General features: G+C 40.2%; 1 protein-coding gene across 3 annotated transcripts in view; it reads right to left on the bottom strand.

Moving 5' to 3' along the window:
• The window catches only part of grik4 (glutamate receptor, ionotropic, kainate 4), a 351,349-nt gene that overhangs the window by 314,345 nt on the left and 14,281 nt on the right, over positions 1–22,723 (bottom strand). Inside the window, exon 1 of one of the 3 annotated variants that reach the window (XM_026191923.1) lies at positions 1,138–2,477. The exons of the other annotated variants lie outside the window; for them this stretch is intronic. The gene's annotated coding sequence lies outside the window, so the exon portion shown is untranslated. Of the gene's footprint in view, positions 1–1,137; positions 2,478–22,723 lie in introns of those variants that run through there. 3 annotated transcript variants of the gene reach the window in all.

Below are 22,723 nucleotides of genomic sequence, written 5' to 3'. Positions count from 1 at the left end.
GGTTGCATCATGATACCCTTGTAAAATCCTAAGCACATAAAGTATAAGTATACAGGACATAGTAGAGTCTTGCAAATAAATCGAATGGACAGTTCTACCATATTTTATATAGAATAGCGATGTTTTTATATTCTTTATATTTTTTTCCAAGAGGCCAGACATAATTTTGATTCTTAAAGGTATTGAGCTGCTCTCCAGGTTATTTTTTCAAAACAATGTTTTCTTGATTAATTAAGCAACTTAATACTGACCTATGAATCACACAAGCATAAGGCATCTAACTCCACCGATGAACCAGTGTTGCACTGACGTAACAGAACCAATGTAAAATTATCTTTAGCCGCTTCGTTACTAGGAGCCTGTCACACAAACACATCATTGGCCAGGTTAAAGACCTGACACAGGACCTGAGAGATGCTGCTGGCCCTTCAGCTGAGCAATTTATTGTTTACTGAAGAAGGAGATCAGAAATATTCTTAAACCCTTAAGGTAGGAAAACAAGGCGGAAATGCTGAGGTATGCAGAGGAACTGAACTGAAAATCAGACCTTACAGAGGGAATAATGCAAATTAAAACATTTTCATTCAAATCATTGGCTCAGTTTTAATCAGTGGTGTTGGATCTTGTCAATTTTGATGGATGATGAAGGTAGAAAAGTACCATTAGTACCACCTGAGTGGCAGCAGCTTTTTTAGCATGGTGATGCCAAATACACTGTCAGTGCAGTAAAAGCATAACTGGATAGAAAAACACACATGGATTGGTCTCCCCAGAGCCGGAATCTCAAAATTATTGAAGCAGTGTGGGATCATTGTGAACATAACAAAAGAGACAATGTCTTTATATTTTTTGCGAATGATCATGGCACTAAAGCCTCTTGGTTGTCATACACTGATTAGTCTATACAAATGTGCTGATGGCATCATATTAAATAAGTCAAAATAAAATTTAAGAGACTATTGCTGAAATTTAAAACACATAAAAACACTGTGCTAGGATTTAAGAGCAAAGTTATTCTAAAGTAGCCATCATTAGCAATTTGCATGACTTGGGTTTAATAATCAATGCAGCTGATTATTAGTAGCTATATCTGTTTATCATTTAAGAACTCAGAATGGACTAAACACAAACCACTACCTGTGCATTTTTGTCTAGTATCTGCAGTACTGGTGCCTGCTGACTCGGGCCTTTGAATCGTCATCAGGAGTTTTCTGCCAACGAACAGATAACAGGTGCTTATTAGATAATGGTTCACTAAAGAGCTACCAATAAAAAGGTTGAATTTAATTGTTTTAGGTGCTGTTAACAGCAAGGATGAGGTAGATCAAGATGAGCTGCTTTTAGTCAGGGGATAAAAAAGGACTATAATGAACAGCAGATGTGGTTTACAGCAGTAAATAGCACTTTTGTCATATACAACACTCATCACATATATAACTTTATACAACAAAAGAAGCATGGATGACTGGATAAAGCTTGTGGCCTATGACTTTAAAGAACCTGTGTAAGGAAAAAGAAGTAATCGCTTTTAAAATTATATTAGCGTTGGTTATCACTTCAAAGGTGTTTGTCTCAAACTGAGCCCTTTGTTATGACTAATATGTCTTTATTGAGAACTTCATTTAACAAATGCCATTTTCTGAGCTTTACATTGCTTTTGATTTATTGCGCTGGCATTACAATTAACCCCGAGATAATATCACTGCACACTGAGAAAAAGGCAGCTAGGAGCTTCTTTCCATTTTTTTTCTCCTTCCGTCATGGTAAACCACACCATCCCTGCAGTATAATCATTATAACATTGTGTGGGGGGACCTGACATGCTTCTAATGAGATGTCAGCTGAAGGAGCAAAGAAAGATGCTGGATGTACACTTGCCTCTGCACATGTTCCAAATGAAGTGCTGACCTGACAGAGCCATACTTCATGCTGACAACCTCATAACCCCCCTTTAATGATTATGTGAAGATATTCAGTGTATTTATCATAAGCCCTACATGTACCTAATACTGTACATTTGGATGTAAAAGGTTACATATATCACTGTTTCTGTGTATTTTTTAAGAATTCAATTTCGATAGGAGAAAAGTTGGATTTATGGGGAGGTCAGTTGTACAAAGCACCTGACCCATATTGAACTCTGGCTTTATTAGGTCTGCTTTTTTATAGCACAACTTGGCCAGATGCCCTGTCAACCACGCACTACCTTTCCCAGAAGGCCCACAGGCAATCACACTCCTAAGTGATTCATTATGGCATGGCTGTACGTGTGATGAAGAGCCAGGAATTAAGAAAAAAAGAGGACCATTTAGAAGCTTTACAAGTCATTAGAGTTCAGACATAAAATATGGGATATTTTCACATGCAATTTGCAACTGATGGCCTGACAAAGTGCAAAAACGGACAGATAAAAATTTGTACAAGTTCTTAAGCTCCCTTGGTACCATTTAATAATATAGCCACACTGAAAGGTTTTACTACAGTCAGTCACATGATAAGTGAACTTTAAATTTAAAAAACAACAAAACAATGTAAAGAATGTTCTGATGGAAAAATAAACACACACACACACACACACACACACACATATATATATATATATATATACATATATATATATATATATATATATATATATATATATATATATATACACAAATATACACAAATATATAATAATATATTTGTTAATAATACACAAATATACACAATACACACACACACACAAATATATATATATATATATATATATATTTGTGTATGTATATATGTGTGTGTATATATATTAGGGGTGCAACAACACTCGTATCGATATTGAACCGTTCGATATAGTGCTTTCGGTTATCAACTTTTGTTCTGACGATGCTGTCTGTGTTGAGAGCTCAGTGGATCTGCGTTCGACTACTCCGCCTAGGCTGCACTGTCGAGCGCAGATCCACTAAGCGCAGCGCAAGCTAGCAAGACAGAAGCTAAGCTCGTTGCAACATGGAAAATTGAACCTCCCCCACCCTCATTTAGATCTGGCGTTTGGAACTATTTTGGTTTTCATGTGATGTATGACCCTGAAGGTAAGCGCGTCATGGACAAAAGTAAAACAGTATGTTGGATGTGCCACGCAATGCTCAGTTACATGGGTGGGAACTACTGCGTTAGCGCAGTTTGCTCATTAACGTGTTGGCCGTCCAGCCCCACACACGGGGCGATCCGCGTAACTCGTTAACGTAGATTTGCCGTGTTGTGGCGTTAACGTCATTTCAGATTAACGCTGACAGCACTACTGGGAACACAACGAATATGACTGCACATTTACGCCGACATCATCCTAGTGCAAAGACAAGTGGAAGCAGACAGAAATAACAAGCACGCATGCTACAAACTTTACCCGAGTCATTTAGACAGCCGTTAGCACATGAGTCTCCTTATGGGGACCTGATATGTTTAATATGCTGCTGAGAATAAACCCCAGAAGAAGCGTATAGTATAGCTTTTATTTTGGAAAGAGCCATTTCTCTGTAATAAACTCTCTTTTCCAAAGACGAGTGATTTCTCGATCAGATAGATTTATTATTTTATCCCTTTGTTGTTTCAGCAACATTAAATTGAAAAACTGTACGTTTGAGTTAAAATATATATTTATAATTTTAATAAATGACATATTAAAAAAAGCATGAACATTTTTTGTATCGAAAAAATATCGAACCGTGACACCAAAGTATCGAACCGAACCGTGAATTTTGTGTATCGTTGCACCCCATATATATATATATATCTATATCTATATAGGTATATATATATATATATATATATATATATATATATATATATATATATATATATATATATATATATATATATATATATATATATAATATATATATATATATATATTATATATATATATATATATATATATATATATATATATATATATATATATATATATATATATATATATATATATATATATATATATATATATATAGGTGCAATGAAGAAGGTGTCTAAGAAGTACAGCAAGCTGCTCGTACCTGAGGCCTTGGAGACTGCCAATCAAAGACTCACAGCCTTGGCCAGCCCCTTGAAGAGGTATACCAGAGAGATAGAAGGCAGGAGAATAAACCAGCTGTTCTGCACAGACCCATCCAAGGTGTGCTTGGAACAATATGGGAACAGCCCCATTAAGGGTGGAGACGGAGTAATACTGGAAGAGCATATGGAAGAAGGACGCAACCCATAACAACAATGCTCTGTGGCTAGTGGATCTAACAGAACACCACAGTAACCTCTGTGAACAGGGACCAGTAACCATCATAGTGGCTGACATCCAAGAAAGGGTCTCAGATATGAAAAGTTGGGACAGCACGAGGCCTCGACATGATTCATGCTTACTGGCTGAAGAAGCTGACTGTATTCCATGAGCATCTGGCAGCTGAACCAGTTGCTAATTATCAAGAGACACACAGAATGACTAACTGAAGGCCGGACAGTCCGGATCCCCAGAAAGGACCACTCCCATCCAACTACTGGCCAATAACTTGCCTCAACACCACATGGAAGCCCCTGTCAGGCATAATAGCAGGTAAGATGAGCAGGCACATGGATCAATAGATGAAAGGGGCACAGAAAGGATTTGGCATGAATACCAGAGAAGGGAAACACCAGCTACTTGTATACAGAGCATTCGCCCAAGACTGCAAGACCAGACTGACCAACCTGTGCGCCGCCTGGATTGACTACAAGGAAGCCTATGACTCGATGCCCCACACATGGATCCTGGAATATTGAGAACTATACAAGACTACCAGGACACTAAGAGCCATCGGGAACTCAATGGGGATGTGGCAAACCACACTAGAGGCCAACTTCACCTATAACACAAGTCACTATCAAGCGCGGGATCTACCAAGGAGATGCCTTCCTAGGGTGGTTGAGAATAACCAAGTTAAGATCTTGTGGGACTTTCAGATACAGGTGGACAAAATGGTGATGGCTAACCAACCGCACATAGTAGTGGTGGACAAGCAGAGGAAGCCCTAGTGATAGACGTACCAATGCCAAATGACAGTAACATCAGGAAGAAGGAACACGAGAAGCTGAAGAAGTACCAAGAGTTCAGAGAACAACCCAAGAAGATGTGGAGGAGGAAGGTAACAGTGGTCCCAGTGGTAATCGGAGCACTCGGTGCAGTGACCCCCAAACTACGCGAGTGGCTCCAGCAGATCCCAGGAGCAACATCCAAGATCTCTGTCCAGCAGAGAACAGTCGTAATAACAGCAAATATACTGCGCAGGATCCTCAAGCTCCCATGCCTCTGGTAAGAGGACCCGAGCTTGAAGGATAAACCAAACAGGGGCAAGAATTTTTATGTCTAAAACCAACCATTTCAATAAATGAAATACTTCAGTGCATCACTATTTACAGAATATAATGGGATTTCACATTTTAAACAAACAAAAACATTAACTCAGTATAATCTATATATTGTTGTACAGCCACTAATATCTAATATATGATAGGTATAATTGCTTTGCCACATGGAAAGTAAATAATTAACCTTTTATTGTCATTTGTGATTTTTTTATTCTTACGTGTGAATAAATTGTTCAAATGTATTTATTTTCTAGCATGCCATGTCCTTTGTTGGAGGTTTAACCTTCCCTCAAATGCTTCTCAAATATTTGCTAATTTGTTCTTTGACTGCAGACTCATAAAATACTGTGTTCTAACAGCCTCACTGCCCTTGTCCTTTCTGCTCTGTCTTTTCTTCTGTGCTGCTGATAAGTTTATTGAGTGATCAATAATTAAACAAACATTATTCAATAAAGCACAGTCCCACTCATTTGAGAAACTTGATTGTCAATAATGATAAAAAGTTGGTTATTAGCAACACTGTCAGCCTTCAAAGAATAATAAATTAGACAGAGCAGGACTGCTAAATGCGAGACATGCATATAAATTGATCTTTTCACAGCAGACAGATGAGAGCTCATAATGACAGAATGAATGTATTTGGTAACACAAACACAAAACTTGATAATGACAGTGTTGAAGAAAATCTATTTAGTGTGGATTGATTACACCATGGCTATTACCCAATCAACTTAAAAATGTTAGCTTGGATAATGATACCAATCAGATTTCTCAGTGCATCCTTGGCATAAATAATACCTTACATGCAATCTAAGTTTCACATCATGTCATGACACAGTCGAGTTAACAGGAAAGTATCAAATCTAATCAAATTTAATGCAAAAAGTGTTAACAGGCAGCATGAGGCAAAGGAAACAGAGTATCTGTTAGTTTATTAATTGCTATCCATCCGTTAATTTTTTTTAAGCATACTAGAGGTCCTAATTGCAGTAACGGCTAGTAATCAATTTTCTAGTGTGGGACATTAGAACTTTACAGTATTCAACCGCAAGATTCACATTTCAGTGGTGTCATCACTTATCCGTCTAAATCACTGAATCCTGTAAGATATACACAGGCAGCAGCAATGGATAAACAGACAGACCGATCAACACCAGACACTGAAATAGCCATTTATAGAATTTTTGATTTTAACTGGTCAGGTGCACATGTGGCCAATCATGAGACAGTCAACTCAAATATGAGTTGAGTTTACAGCAGCTTATTTTTAGTTAATTATTTAATGGATTATATATCTTTCTTGTAGCAGAGCACTTTGTTTAGAGTTGTTGGATGAGTGAAGCTCCTGTAAGTTTAGTGATTTATTTTTATGATAATCATCAAATTATTATTATATTATACACTAAAGAAAGGATTTTTTGCTTATTTGTGCTGCCCAGTATAGTAAGAAAAACAGATCAGGCAAAAATGAGAGAAAAACTGGAAAACAGAAATGGACAAGAAAACTGCAATTAGTGCACATCTACATGAAATGTTGACTTTGATTAGCCTGCATTTATTGACTTTATTGGCTTTGTACATTCAACACACAGGGCTGTCTGTAGGATTGGGTGATGGAAAACTATATTAAATACAAGCCCACTAGCTCTTTCTTTATTGGGTGGTGGGTTTGGAATGGAGCCTTGGAGTATGTGTGGTAGGTGAGAGGAAGAAAGAGCAAATGTAGTCACAATGTGTAGCCAAGGACTGCTATTAAATCCACATTAAATCCACTGCCACGGGTAAATTTGGTCTATTTTGTTCAGGTGACAGGACAGAAGGATGAATGAGTAGTTAAACAGCTGCACGGGCTAACAGTGATATATCTTTTCCACTGCCTGTATAGAGGCAATCAAGTGATGTAGCAACCATAGCAGGAGTTGCTGCAAGCATCCCACAGGCAGATGACATCAGGGTTCACTAATCTCTGTCTGCACCTTCCTCCTTCTCTTCTTCCTCTGCTTGTTTAATCAATACCAGACTCCACAGCACACACCAGGTTTGAACAGGCTACTGGTCCACTGATCCCAATCTCTACCCTTCAGGAGATAAGGCCAGTACAGGAAGGACGGTACAATAATTGCCTGCAACAAAATCGTCAGAGTTTTACTTTTTTCCCCCTCTCAGCTCGACTCATTAGGCTGATTAAGATGTTAACAGGGAAGAGAAGATCTGAGGAAACCTGCTAATTCTAGTCAAACTAGACCAAGCAGCTACAACAGACTAGATAAAATACTATTGAGCATTACTTGTTTATGACACCTTTCAGCCTCTAATCTGCCCCATGCCTATACCTTTTCATTCCAGGTATCAACATTTTCAGCTACCCAGACCACCTCCAGGGCTTGCATAATCACCACCACCGGTGTTTCAGTTGGTACACCTAATACCATTCTTCAGTGGAGGAATGGGGGGAAAAATTCTAGCAACAATTCCAGGAGGCAAAGAAACCGGTGTTTCCTGTGGGTGAAAAAGATGGCACAGGAACAGATGTAGCCCTGTATCATGTAAACAAGGCAGGCAATTTCGCAAAACAGATGTTGCTCAAGCAGGACCAAGCGAGGATAGATTGGGATGATAGAAGTTGTCCATCAGCAAGTTTACAGAGTTGCCTCTCAAGCAAAGAAATGATTCTGCACAAGCCATCCTGTATCTGCCCACTGCCCAAGTGACTCAGCAAAGAGATAAGAAAGGAGTCAATCAGATTATATAAGATGGCAACAGAGAACAACTAAGAGTAAAGGTGTTTTATACTTGCAGTTAAGAACAAATTTGTAAGGTGTGTACTGAAATGTAGTGTACAGAAGTTAGTACTTTGAGATAAAGAAGAATTAAGAAGCAGGATCCCACTTCAAAGTCCAGCAAATGGTTTAGACTGTCCTAAAAATCCACCAGTGGCTTTGAAATTTTGTAGAGGAAATTATGCTTTTCTCAAACCATTAATATTCTTTGCTAATTTATCACAATGTAAGTCCTAATAGAGACTAATTTGCGATGTACATATTAGGAAATCAGAAGCTTTAATAACTGCTAATGAAAATTGATTCCCCAGCTTTGAGAACTGGTTTTGAGAGCAACCCGGGCCCTTACTTTTAAAAATAATACTTCAAAGCATTCCTGGTTTCAAATATTACACAAACCTAATATATGTAGCAGATCAAATAATTGGGATTAAGTGATCTGATTAAAAACAGCTAATTAACATTGTGCTGCAGACATCATTAACATGAGGGGGTTTTCTTTTTAATTTACTATCTTAATAATTGTGGTTCTCCACATCAAACTGCAAAGTCATGAAATGAAAGCCCAGAAACTTTGTCAGAACAAGGGAGAGCAAAGATTCGTTTAGCAGCAAAGCAGTGGTGGTGAGGCAGCAAACACGAGTGGAGGGAAATATAAAGCTTTAGTAGAGTAAACAACACATATTACAGTAAGTGGTTCAAAAAAAGCTTGGAGTGTAACATCCAGATAAGAGTCCTTTATCGTACCACCTGTTCTGTAAGAAAACAGATCTCTTCAGCTGGTCCTACAGAAGGACTTTATGTTTTACACACACTTGATAAGCTTACATGAATTTTTAAGAGCAAAAGCATAGCAAAAGCTGTCCATGTGTAGTTTAACTGCAAGCCTAATTTCTGATGCATCTTAAAATCGATATAGGAGAAAAAAAAATATTCTTTTATATGTGACACAGCACAGGAGAAACAGGCCAAACACAAACTGATAATCCCAGGTTAACACAAAAACAGCTAAGCAATGACACAATCAAAAACCAGTCGCACTTTCTAATATTTCCAGTGTGTTTAATATTAACCTTCATGTCTGCAGATATCTCTCATAAACACCAAACAAACAATGCTCTGTTTTCTCCAGAAAACCTCTCAGATGTAAGGGCGCAGCCCCCACACTGCCATACACACCCGAGGGTGCAAACTGGCCCGTTGTATAGCAAAATTTGATCATTTAGTGATGCTGGCAACTTTTCCATCTTTAGCCTGGGGACTGTGATCGATGACAGTTTTATTGAACGTGCTAGAAACAAGTATTTATCTATTTGCACTGTCTCTAAACTTCAGCGATAAAAAGATTGAACACAGCTAGAAATCTTTGATAACGTCAGCCTTGATTTCACGCGCTGCATCACGTTTTTATACCTACATCTCACTATCTCCTTTGGTGCGGTAGAAAGAAAATGCAGCAACTTCAAAGCAGTAACCTCATGACATTTTACACTCAGATGCTTGTTTACGACAGAGATGCAGTCCATCCATGACGAATAAAATGTCTGGCATTCATTCATAAAAAGTGAGAAGGACATCTGAGTAAAATGCCGTATTTAGCTCTCACCCGTAGCCCCGTTCTGATCACCTGCATATGTGAGCAAATTTATTTTTGAGCTGAGAGAAAAAATTTGTTAAACTGATCTTCTGTTGGAGGATTATCCAGGTGATGAGTACTTAGTGCCATTACAATCCAAAGGCTAAACAGTGGTTTTCAGTTGAAGTGTATATTAATGTTCAAGCTCAAGCACAGTGCAACAAAGAGCATGCTCGTCCTTTTTAGACATTCTCAGGCCTGCCAGTATGAATTCGTTGTGCATGTTACTGCAAACCAAATTCATACAAATGGTTTTCAGTACGTAGTCTTTATATGCTTCATGAAGAGCTTTTACAAATCGTGTAGCTGTGTACTGTCACCAGGAGGCAGTGTAAAAAAAAAAAAACATGGTCCAATTGGCAGCTTTTTGTTTATGTTTGTCCTGTAGTCGGTCCTTTAGCTTTGCCCCTGCTATATGGATAACTGTTGTTTTTTCTTGTTTGCATCGGATTGAAGAGTGTTAACCCTTTTAATGCCTGAACCATGAAAAAAGCAGAAAATTATATTTTTGATTTCATTTTCTTTCATTTTTTTATGGGGCGTTAATTAAACTTTTTTTAAATTAATTAATCAGTTGCTATTCTTGGCAATTTTGTTTTGTTCTTTTTGTCACTTTGTTTTGTTTTTTGCAACTTATTGTTTAAAAATGAACTGTGGAATTTATTATTAGTTTATTAGTGCTTTTTAGTTTGTTTTGCTCTGTAAAAAATCATTTTCTTCATGGCAAACTCTGTTGCTCCTATTCCTCTTCTCCAGCTTTTCGATGAATCCCCATTTCATCTACACGCGGCGTCATTACCACTGAATACACTTTGTATCCAATGGTAACAATGCTATGTGTACCCTGTGTATCCAGTGGTAACGGGATCCAACCTCTACATTGGTTGGATCCTACAGTTCCTCTCTCTATATAACCATATAGAGGCGATCGTGGCTCAAAGAGTTGGCAGTTCGTCTTGTGACCGGAAGGTTGCCGGTTCGAACCCAGTCTCGGTCGTTGTGTCCTTGGGCAAGACACTTCACCTGCCACCAACTGGTGTTGGCCAGAGGGGCCGATGGCGCGATATGGCAGCCTCGCTTCTGTCAGTCTGCCCCAGGGCAGCTGTGGCTACAACTGTAGCCTCCACCAGTGTGTGAATGTGAGAGTGAATGAATAGTGGAATTGTAAAGTGCTTTGAGGGCCCCGAAAAGCGCTATATAAATGCAATCCATTATTATTATAGATCTACGTGTGAAACCACATATCCAGTTTAATGGACAACATTACTGAAGATGACTTGAGCTGTGACATGAGCATCTGATCACAAAGCAGTGGAATTTCTGGAGCTCTTTGGCCACGCCAACACAGTGTATCACTCATTACCTGACCTAAGGGTCAAAAAGAAGAAAATCCATATCAAACAATGCAGACTTTCTTCATAACGTGCAAGTCGATGAGACACTGTAGTCTACACATGGACAGAAGTGAGCCTGACTCTTCTGTATACCAAAGTATTCTGGAGTCAATTGTGAGACCATCTGTCCAAAAGCCTAGTAAAACTAGGTCATGAAACAGCACAATGATCCCAAGCACACCATAAAATCTACAAGAGAATGGCTCAGATGGAAAAGAATTAAGCTGTTGCAATGGTCAAGTCAAAGTCCAGACCTCAACCTGACTGAAATGCTGTGGCAGGACCATAAAAAAGCTGTGCTAAAAGCAATCCCTGCAAACCTCAATGAACTCAAGAAACTTTGTAAAGAGCAGTGAGCCAAAATTCCTGCACAGCAATGTTAGAGACTGATAAAGTCATACAGAAAACCATTACTTCAAGTTATTGCTGCTAAATGTGATTCTACAAGCTACTGACTCATAGCAGTATAGCATAGGGTAATATGTCATGTTGTTGTTCATCTGAGGTTATATTTAAATAATTTTGACACGAACCATATCATTTTTTTACTATATTCTGATACCTAAAACTTTCTTTTTTATCACGACTATATATACAAAAAATGTAGTTATCTACAATTATAGCCACATTTAAATTCTGTCCAGCTCATAGTAGAGGGGGTTTTAACCATATTTTACCCTGCAACGCCATCTTTATATCATTTTTGAAAATGACTTTGAAATGAATGAGAGCCCAATTAGGCAGTGAGCTGACAAGTACACATTAGAAACTCTTTTTTGCAACACTTTTCTTAATGCAACGGTGAAGACTTAATGCAGGCTATGGAGAAAAATTATCCATGCATTCATGAATATCATGCTTGAAAAGGTCAGGAAAAATGATTCTGTAATGATAAAGGATCTTACGCAGTAGAGGAGTAAAGAGTGTGTGTGTGTGTGTGTGTGTGTGTGTGTGTGTGTGTGTGTGTGTGTGTGTGTGTGTGTGTGTGTGTGTGTGTGTGTGTGTGTGTGTGTGTGTGTGTAGCCCACAGTGTTGGCTAAATCATAACCTTCAGTCTGCAAGACTCTAATTTTCCAGTCTCCTCCCCTTGCAGGTTACATAATGTGATCAGCATGAGCATACAGGTAATTATAAGCAATCTGTTCTGCACCTTTTTATCTCCCCTGCATCTCTAATTATGAAACACATGGATGAAAGAGAAAGCTGTAACAACCCAGACAGAAAGGGCAAGTAAAAAAAAAAGCCTTTTAAAAGGATAATCACATATGGATGTATGCAAGAGTAAAATCTTTGGGTTGTTGGGCTATCCACAGTTAGCGGATCTGTATTTGAATGTGTGTTGGTATACAAAAAATCTACAGACTTATATATATCGCACACATCTTCTGTCCTTGCAGTAAGAAAGAGTCCAGCATATCTCTGGGGTTTGGGGTTGTGGAGATAACCCTTCATCCATGTCATTCACATCCACTCAACTTTCTTTTTTGGAGACTGTCTCCTCCAGCCATGGGATATTTTTAGACAAATAGATGCAAAAAGCTTCCACTCTTAAGTTCAATGAGTTACTCAATCACAGGGACCGCATAAGTGTGGCTGACCATTGCTTGATTTACTGACTCTTCAGGCTAGTGAGTTACAATGACCTAGAGTTTCTTTCTCATCAGCTCTCACCCTTGCCTCTTCCATACCTCTTCCACAAGTTAAACACACTTTCTTTTTTCTGCAGATGGCACAAAATATTTTGTGCAAGTGTGTGATTAGCTGTCGTCAATTCAGTCTCTTTTTGTGTCTGGCCATTACCAGAAGATACTTGGTGTGACCAATGACCAATAAAGCTATTGCCAGTGTTTTCAAGCTGTTTCATGAAGCAAATATACACAAAATGTACTTTTTTTTAAAAAAAAATGCATTTTGGGAAATGTTTAAGCGAGCGTAACAATTGAACTTCGACTTCTCTGAACATTAAGATAACCGACCCCAGTTCTGCTTTTCCAGCCAGTTAATTTTTGCATGGCCTGACATGCAAAATGGCTGTGCTATTTTTAGGCTTTTTTGATCTCTCGCTCTCTCTATTTAGTGCCATTTCTCTGCAAATCTGATAGAAAGCCTAGAAACCATCAAGAAGGGCATGCAGTCACGTCTTTTCACACCTTTTACACGGAAACATTGCCTCAGTTCACATCTGCGCTATTCATATATTGAAAATAAAGTGAGAACAGAGCTTTAAGGTCAAGCAAGCTTATCACATCTAAAATGCTATTAACACCCTTGCTGTCATCTGCTGTGCTCATCAGAATGGAATGAGTTCACAGATTACACACAATCCTAAGGCGTTCAATTTGAGTTCCCTGACGGAGTGAGTCTCTCTTCTCCATTCCAAATCTCTCAAGTACCTCCGTAACCCCCTGAGGAGGCCCCCATCTGAATACTGATGTATTCATTCTTCACGTCAGAACAAAGTGAAGAGCCATAATCCCAAGGCCCCTGCGCAAGGACGTCCTCCTTGAACCATAATCACCCTTACATCTCTTATCAGCCCCAGCCTGGAGAACATGATTAAAAAGTGGCCAGGACATACTGCCTCTGCACCTGGGATATGATTAGTCTTCCCTGCCGCATGTCAATCAAGCTGAGAGGTGCAGATTTGCAATGACTTGTGACCCCGACCAATTAGAATGACTGGAGAGTCACATAGCATATGCTGTACATTAAGTGGACCTAGCAGAAATAGCCAAATTGCACAAAGCTACAGGTGTGTGTTGATGAAGACACAGCTCTACACTTTTGACTACACTTCGGGAGACAGGCTGAAATCAGCTGCAACTGATCAGTTTCTATTCAATTCAATTTTATTTATATGAAGGTTCAAGGTTCAAGGTTCTTTATTTGTCACATGCATAGTTATACAAGTATAACACACAGTGAAATGTAGCCTGACACGCTCCTCGACATGTGCAAAAATTGAGGGGGGTGCTGTAGAGGAAGAACATTATATATATATATATAACAACACCCAGCACGCCCCTGCGGGCGGTTTATCCTTCAAGCTCGGGTCCTCTACCAGAGGCCTGGGAGCTTGAGGGTCCTGCGCAGTATCTTAGCTGTTCCCAGGACTGCGCTCTTCTGGACAGAGATCTCCGATGTTTTTCCCGGGATCTGCTGGAGCCACTCGCCTAGCTTGGGAGTCACCGCACCTAGTGCTCCGATTACCACGGGGACCACCGTTACCTTCACCCTCCACATCCTCTCGAGCTCTTCTCTGAGCCCTTGGTATTTCTCCAGCTTCTCGTGTTCCTTCTTCCTGATATTGCTGTCATTGGGAACCGCTACATCGATCACTACGGCCGTCTTCTTCTGTTTGTCTACCACCACTATGTCCGGTTGGTTAGCCACCACCATTTTGTCCGTCTGTATCTGGAAGTCCCACAGGATCTTAGCTCGGTCATTCTCCACCACCCTTGGGGGCATCTCCCATTTTGACCTCGGGACTTCTAGGTTATACTCGGCACAGATGTTCCTGTACACTATGCCGGCCACTTGGTTATGGCGTTCCATGTATGCCTTGCCTGCTAGCATCTTGCACCCTGCTGTTATGTGCTGGATTGTCTCTGGGGCATCTTTACACAGCCTGCACCTGGGGTCTTGCCTGGTGTGATAGACCCCAGCCTCTATGGATCTTGTACTCAGAGCTTGTTCTTGTGCTGCCATGATTAGTGCCTCTGTGCTGTCTTTCAGTCCAGCTTTGTCCAGCCACTGGTAGGATTTCTGGATATCAGCCACCTCCTCTATCTGCCGGTGGTACATACCGTGCAGGGGCCTGTCCTTCCATGATGGTTCCTCGTCTCCCTCCTCTTTCTTGGGTTTCTGCTGCCTGAGGTATTCACTGAGCACTCGGTCAGTTGGGGCCATCTTCCCAATGATGTCTCATCCTGGACTGTGGTGCTGACACTCACCAGTCCCCGGCCCCCTTCCTTCCGCTTAGCGTACAGCCTCAGGGTGCTGGACTTGGGGTGAAACCCTCCATGCATGGTCAGGAGCTTTCTTGTCTTTATGTCAGTGGCTTCTATCTCCTCCTTTGGCCAGCTTATTACCCCAGCAGGGTACCTGATCACGGGCAGGGCGTATGTGTTGATGGCCCGGATCTTGTTCTTACCATTCAGCTGACTCCTCAGGACTTGCCTGACCCTCTGCAGGTACTTGGTGGTTGCAGCCTTTCTAGCGGCCTCTTCATGGTTCCCATTTGCCTGCGGGATCCCCAGGTACTTGTAACTGTCCTCTATGTCTGCAATGTTGCCTTCTGGTAGTTCAATCCCCTCAGTTCTGACTACCTTCCCTCTCTTTGATAGGAAACTGCCAAGCAAAGACTCACAGCCTTGGCCAGCCGCTTGAGGAGGTACACCAGAGAGATAGAAGGCAGGAGAATAAACCAGCTGTTCTCCACAGAACCAGCAAAGGTGTACTCTCGGTGGCAAGGGAACAATAAGAGAACAGCACCACCAAGGCTGGAGACGGAGCAATACTGGAAGAGCATATGGGAGAAGGATGCAACCCATAACGGCAATGCTCAGTGGCTAGAGGATCTGAGGGCAGACCACAGCGACCTCCCTGAACAGGGTCCAGTAACCATCACAGTGGCAGATATCCAAGAAAGGGTCTCCAGTATGAAGAGTTGGACAGCACCAGGGCCCGACATGGTTCACGCCTACTGGCTGAAGAAGCTGACTGCACTCCACGAGCGTCTGGCAGCACAAATGAACCAGCTGCTAGTTAACGAAAGACACCCGGAATGGCTAACTGAAGGCCGGACGGTCCTGATCCCCAAGGACCCCAAGAAGGGACCGGTCCCCTCCAACTACCGACCAATAACCTGCCTCAGTACTACATGGAAGCTCCTGTCAGGCATCATATCGGCTAAGATGAACAGGCACATGGGTCAATACATGAGCGGGACACAGAAAGGAATTGGCAAGAATACCAGAGGTGCAAAACACCAGCTACTGGTAGACAGAACAATCAGCCGAGACTGCAAGACCAGACTGACCAACCTGTGCACTGCCTGGATTGATTACAAGAAGGCCTATGACTCAATGCCCCACAGCTGGATACTGGAATGCCTAGAATTGTACAAGATCAATGGGACCCTAAGAGCCTTCATCAGGAACTCAATGGGGATGTGGCGTACAACACTAGAGGCCAACTCCAAGCCCATAGCACAAGTTACCATCAAGTGCGGGATCTACCAAGGAGATGCTCTGTCCCCACTGCTGTTCTGCATAGGCCTGAACCCCCTCAGTGAGATCATTAACAAGACTGGTTAATATATATATATATATATATATATATATATATATATATATATATATATATATATATATATATATATATATATACACACACACACACACACATTGGGTGAATGTGCAGTAGTAGCAGCAAGCAGGTGAATTCTGTACATTAATATGAATAGACATCTGACTATTTTACAGGATAGACAATATAAACATGTTTAAAATTAAAGGAATTTGAAATGTACATTGTTCCTTGGTTTAGTGTCTGGAAGAGAGTCCTGTCTCAGTCAATTATAGATGATGTGAGATGATGTGAGCGGGCGGGTGTGTGTGTTTAGCGCCAAATATAGCGCCAAATCACAACAACAGTTGCCTCAGGTGCTTTATATTGTAAGGTAAAGACTGTATAATAACAGAGAGAAACCCCAACAATGAAACCACCCCCTTTGAACAAGCACTTGGCAACAGTGGGAAGGAAAAACTCCCTATTAACAGAAGAAAGAAACCTCAGACAGAACCGGCCTCGGGGAGGGGCAACCATCTACCGTGTCCGGTTGGGGGTGAGGGGATTAGTGGCAAACAAGTGAGGCCCAAATCTGTAAGGAAAACCAGGATAAGGCAGAGGAGAGTTGAAAGAAATTAAAGTGAAGGAAGCAGACAGAGAGAAGGAAAATAAAACTGTGCAGGGCGCGCCACCGTGCAACCAGATATAGCTAGGGTTAGAAACCTGGAAAGCATAGTCACTCAGCATTTCTCCTGAGGGACACGTGAAACTACAGACATTGAAACAGTAAAACTCGCGAAATGGAAATCAGATCGAAGGAGGGAAGAGAGGCAAAACGGAGAATAACACCAGGAATCGTTCCGATGTATGTTTTTCACATCGTGTCTCCAAGGGAGTTTTGGTCCATCTTTTGCACAGCTTCACGTTACACCAGGAGCATTTTAAGAGCGCTGCATTCTGCATGGGGTCTTTTATTTTTTGAAAATTGACAGGTTCATTATGCAGTTCCTTAGTCTGACTTCCCACCCTCCTGCTGCATGTGGAATTGCAAGCTTAGTATTGAGTGGATGAGATCAGCTCCTATGGTCACATCGGGTCTAGAATCCAATGCAGTTGTGCCCCATGTATTCACAGCATAAGGCAATGAATGAGCTGCAGAACAGCAACCGCAAGAATGGCAGTGTACTTAAGATCACCATGTTCAGCTTTAGTTTTAGTTTTAGTAGTAGAACCTGACCTGATCTGAGGGGTTTTTTTGTTGTTGCTGTTTGCTTGTTTTACCCCTATGGATTAAATGGGCCTGAAGAATTTATTGTGCACCGGTGTCTCCCTCAGTCTGCATGGAGCATCCAACTCTACTGGGAACGGCTTCCAAGACAACAGGTTGGACTTTAATAACAGCAACACAATAAATATACAGTATACTACTCCGATTATTTTGCTGTGGCCAACAAAAAAGGCAAGTGTACTTCTAATATTCATCTTAAAGAATTTAAGAGAGGAGGTGGTCTGGCAATAAGAGGAAGAACAGAGTATTAAGCAGAGAGCACGTTTCTTGTCTGCAGCACTATAAAATACCCATTTGGATATGATTCAAAAGATAATATTGATGTTTGATAAAATTCACATTCACAAATCAAAGTGAAGTGCAAGGCTGCCAGCCGAGCTGGCTGGCATACAGGTCGGAGAGGGGGAATTAGGAATGCACGGAGGGCTGGTTCACAAGATGGGGAGCTTTAGGAATGATGTACCAGGATCAATTCTAACAATGTTCATTTTCTGCATGCACCATTGGGAAACACAGTCAAACAGAGATAGATTAATATGATAGTCTTCAGGCCTGAGACCTGGAGTGGAAAACTTGAGTTTTCCCTGAATAAATATTAATGTAATGCGATATTGTACTATTTACCGACTCTGTGCATCTCACATCATAGTGCGTGTAATGGTTTTTTTATCAGTACATGGACGTTATCACACTTGTAATAGAAAAGAAAATGTAAGGACTTCTTCAATCACCAATGGATACACTAAATACAACTAGAAACACTCAGATGCCTATGCTGAATGTGGTTATACAGCATGTATTCAGGAAGAGTGGAAAAATGCCAGTAATTTGATGGAACTTACACACATAATTACATTTTCAAAATTCGGCCTAATTGCATTGGTTGGCTTTCCAAATGTCATCTATTCCACTTTTTGTGGTCATTCGTGAGTGCTTGAACCCAGAAGAGACTGTATACACTGCACTTGTGGTTACACAACAGTACACTATTCATAAAATTTGAATAATTGTTTTATTCACCTAGTATTTCTTGTGCTGGCTAATCGTTTTGTTAAGTGATCGCACATATCATTGCCATGGCTGTATACACTGGTGAAGTGTCATTAAATAAAAAGGTATAAAAAATGCCTTTGCTCACTATTACTATCATCATCATGTAGGGTTGAAGTAGAATTTCAAACCTGGAAATTTATATAAAGATTAGAACGACACAAATGATAACATGAATAATAACACGATTGATAAGTTGTCCGTCTACAGTGACATAACTGTAAGGTACACATGAAGCTTCTGAGTATATTCAATAAGGAAGATCTGTATTTCGCCTCTATACCACATGCTTTAAATCTCACAGCTCTTTAATCAATCTGCCTTTCATACTGTCATTTGTGTGACCCGTTTCCTCCTCATCCTGTCCAGATGGAGATCCTTGTCCAAGTGTCCATCTGCTTTTCCCCTGCCACCACCAGAGTCTAGACTCCAAGGGGTTCTGTCCTACATCCTACCTTCACTGGGATGATATGTAGCTTCATCTTGAGTCTAATCATCATATCGAGGAAAAGTTGCGTCATTCAACCTTTCTTATCAAAAAAATCTTAACTGAGAACAAAGAAGTACAGTTAACTTAAATATACTCAAACTTTTAACATTTAATAAGGTCAGCCACATGAAACAGTTGAGTCATGGATTTAAGTAATCAGAGGCTACGTCTACACTTATCCGTATAAATTTGAAAATGGCGTTTTCCTCTAAAAACGCTCCGCATCCACACTATTTTTTTCAACCGTTTCCGAGAGTTGTTCGTCCACACTGAAAACGCTTACGTTCCTGTACTGCGCATGCGTGAAACGTAAGACGATGCGTAATTTCCGTCTTCCGTTTATTTACTTTCCGGCTCTTTGAAACGAAGTGGAAAAATGACGAGGAAAAGCACCGAGTTTTTTAAATGGACTGACAATGAGGTGGAGTAGAAAGTTGCTGAACAACAGCTCTGAGTAAACATTGTATGTACAATGTACTTCTGGAGCATGTGCAAACTGATATTAATCTTTAATAGGGCTGTCAAAATTGACAGCAAACAAAACACCTGCTGTATAATGCCCTCCGCCATCTTAGTTGAATTGGTCACATGACTGCAGCACATGACTAAAATGTGTCATCGTTTTCGAAAGCCTCCGTTTTTGCAGTCCACACTGCCACGCAAAAACTGCATTTTCAAATGTATCCACTTTGGAGAGAGTTTTCAAAAAGCTCATTTTTCCTTGACCAAAAACGCCGTCTCAGTGTGGACGGAAGGCCAAAATGGAGAGAAGAGTGTGGATATGGCCAGAGTTACTATTCTGCTAAGTTCTAATAAAACTGTTTATTTTTCGTCACAAGTAAAAGTTAGTAAAAGATTGAAAATTGAGGCAATGCGTATTTGTCCAGTTTTTATACTACCCATAGTTGTGTTTACCCAGCACAAGCAAGGCCATACACATTACCTCACAGCAAATAAAACATGTGTTCTCAGATTTGTCTATTTCCCTGGTTACTTGTTGTGTATGTATGTTGTGTCTGCCTATACACAGCTGGTACTGCTGGCTGGATAGCAAAAACCTTTGCTCTTTGTGTCTGAATATATATGTATATACATCTATGGTTCGGCATACTTTCACCTATCCATGATATTTCCTAACTAGACAATAACCACAAACTGACAATATGAGGGGGGCCTAATTCCCCTGTGTATACATATAAATGGGCTTGTATGTTAAGTTAAGATTTTGTGGCTCATCTCTCGAATGACACAAAATAGTAGGTAGGTACTGGCTGCTATGGCAACAAGTGTCATAAAGAGGCAATCACCGACTACAATGCACAAGCCAAAGTTTTATTTTTGCAACACTTCAGTTTAATAGGTCTTCATTGGGAAACATGTTCAGACTTGTTCACCTGGCAAACACCTTGATCAGAAAGTTGCACTAACAAAAACTTGGAAAGCTCAAAAAAATCAATCTACTAACAGCCTCTTCTTTTCATTAGATGCCCACACGAACTGACGTTTTTGTCTTTCACAGGAAAGCGCCAGTCAATGTTTTAGGTTTTTCTTTCTTTTTTTGGTGTAAGTGTTTGCTTAACAATGACCCTGAAAATCAGAAATATAAAGGAGCAAATTTTAACTGACGCAGTAAAGGAGGAAGGAGCGGTTTAAGGGCAAAGTGGCACGGGAGAGATGTCCTGCCACCTTCCATACAATATCTAAAACATCCACTAATATACATTATTTGTATAGCATGTCTTCACCAATATTGTCAATACTGAGACAATATGAGACCACATTAGTCACTTCTCTCCATGTTATCCTCCAGTCCGACCTTCAGCATTCTCTAAAAAAGCTGGAAATATATTTTTATTTTTGGTTTTCAATCCAGTTAGGACTAGACATTACGAAAGAATCTTGCATTGCGCTTGCAATGAATTGTACAGTTAAACAGCCCTGAGCAATGATGGCAAAGTTTCAAATGGTAAAAATGTTACCTGCCTTTGTGGAAACATGCTTTTGACTCAGTTTGCAGCACACTAATCTACTTCCCAGAAAGTTCAGTGGGAAAAATGTTTTGTCACTCATCCAAGCGACTTCTTCAGTCTGACTGAACTCATTTCTCCCACTGAAAATGCTACATGCAGATGAACAGAATCAATTTTTGGGGCTTTTCTTTACCTGGATGGCTGAGCATGCATCAAGACACTACTCAAATAATCAAAATATCTCCAAACTACTGAATACCTCTGAGCCCTCTTTTCAGCAGTGTCCTTATAAGCCCTGGGTTACATCCGTTGGGGTGTCATGTTCAGTAATGCTGACTGTTACATGTAACATTACATTAAATAGAACATGCAAATAATAGTTACATTTCAGAATTAACATGCGATATTTAGCACAATACATTGCTAATGTGCCTCGCAACTCTCTCACTTTCAGTCACAGTTAAGGCACACATTGTGCCCCTTTCTGATGTTATTCGTATACAATCGACTCAAAAATTACATTTTCCTCCCTCAGTTCATTATTGCTTCGTTCTCCAAGCTGAGCAATTCAAGATCCAGGGGAGACTCAGGCATAGCTGCAATAATGTGACTTCAGATTTAGGTATGACCAAGGAATTGTGCTGTCACAACTATTATGATGAAAAAATGAACAGGGTGTTCATTCAAACATGAAGCTGAGATGTTCAGATGCCTTCAGATAAATGGAAAGTAGTGCACGTCTGAAAGGGGCTTTAAACTTAATCCCATCACAGCTGACACATACCCAGTCTGACAGTCAAAGTTGGAGCCTGCTTTTGTGTAGACCCTGTCCTTGTGCTATGTTAGGGTCAGTAAAGTTAATTTATTTTCTAATTCAATTCCAACAAATCCACCAGTGCAGCTATAACCCAAAGGCTAAAAGTTGTGGATTCAAGCAAACTAGTGTTTAAGACTGAAAAGCACACCTCAAGGTATTTTTACTTCTATTTACTGACAACCCAACTCGGTAAGTGGCAAAATTTTCTTCCAAATCACATCCGCCGATGAACTCCATTTAGCAAGCAACTTTACCTTTGGCTAACATTTTAATAATGGACATGCTTTCATTGTTGAATCATGCTTTGAATGAGCTCTTATATTCATTTCTAACTTAACTTGGTTTGAGTTAAAATTGTCTGGTTGGTGTCATTTGCATGATTGAGAGGAGCTCAGTCATGCAAATGACACCACACCGTGCTCATCTCAAACACAAATCCCTGGCAGTTTAAGCCATCCGTGAAATTAGAGGTTAATCATGGATGATTACCTCAAAAAAAAGTGTTGCAAGATTTGTTCAGTCCACTTGTATGTCCTTTATTGGTTCCCAACTTTAATGTGTTATTGATTTGTAGTAGTGAAAATCTAACTTCCCTTGTAGCATAATAATGAGGATGAGGCTAACACAAGAAAGCCA

The sequence above is a fragment of the Astatotilapia calliptera genome, chromosome 14 (genome assembly GCF_900246225.1).
Source record: "Astatotilapia calliptera chromosome 14, fAstCal1.2, whole genome shotgun sequence".
NCBI lineage: Eukaryota > Metazoa > Chordata > Actinopteri > Cichliformes > Cichlidae > Astatotilapia > Astatotilapia calliptera.
Note: the sequence above shows the minus strand (reverse complement) of the source record. Positions and strands in the feature narration are given on the sequence as shown.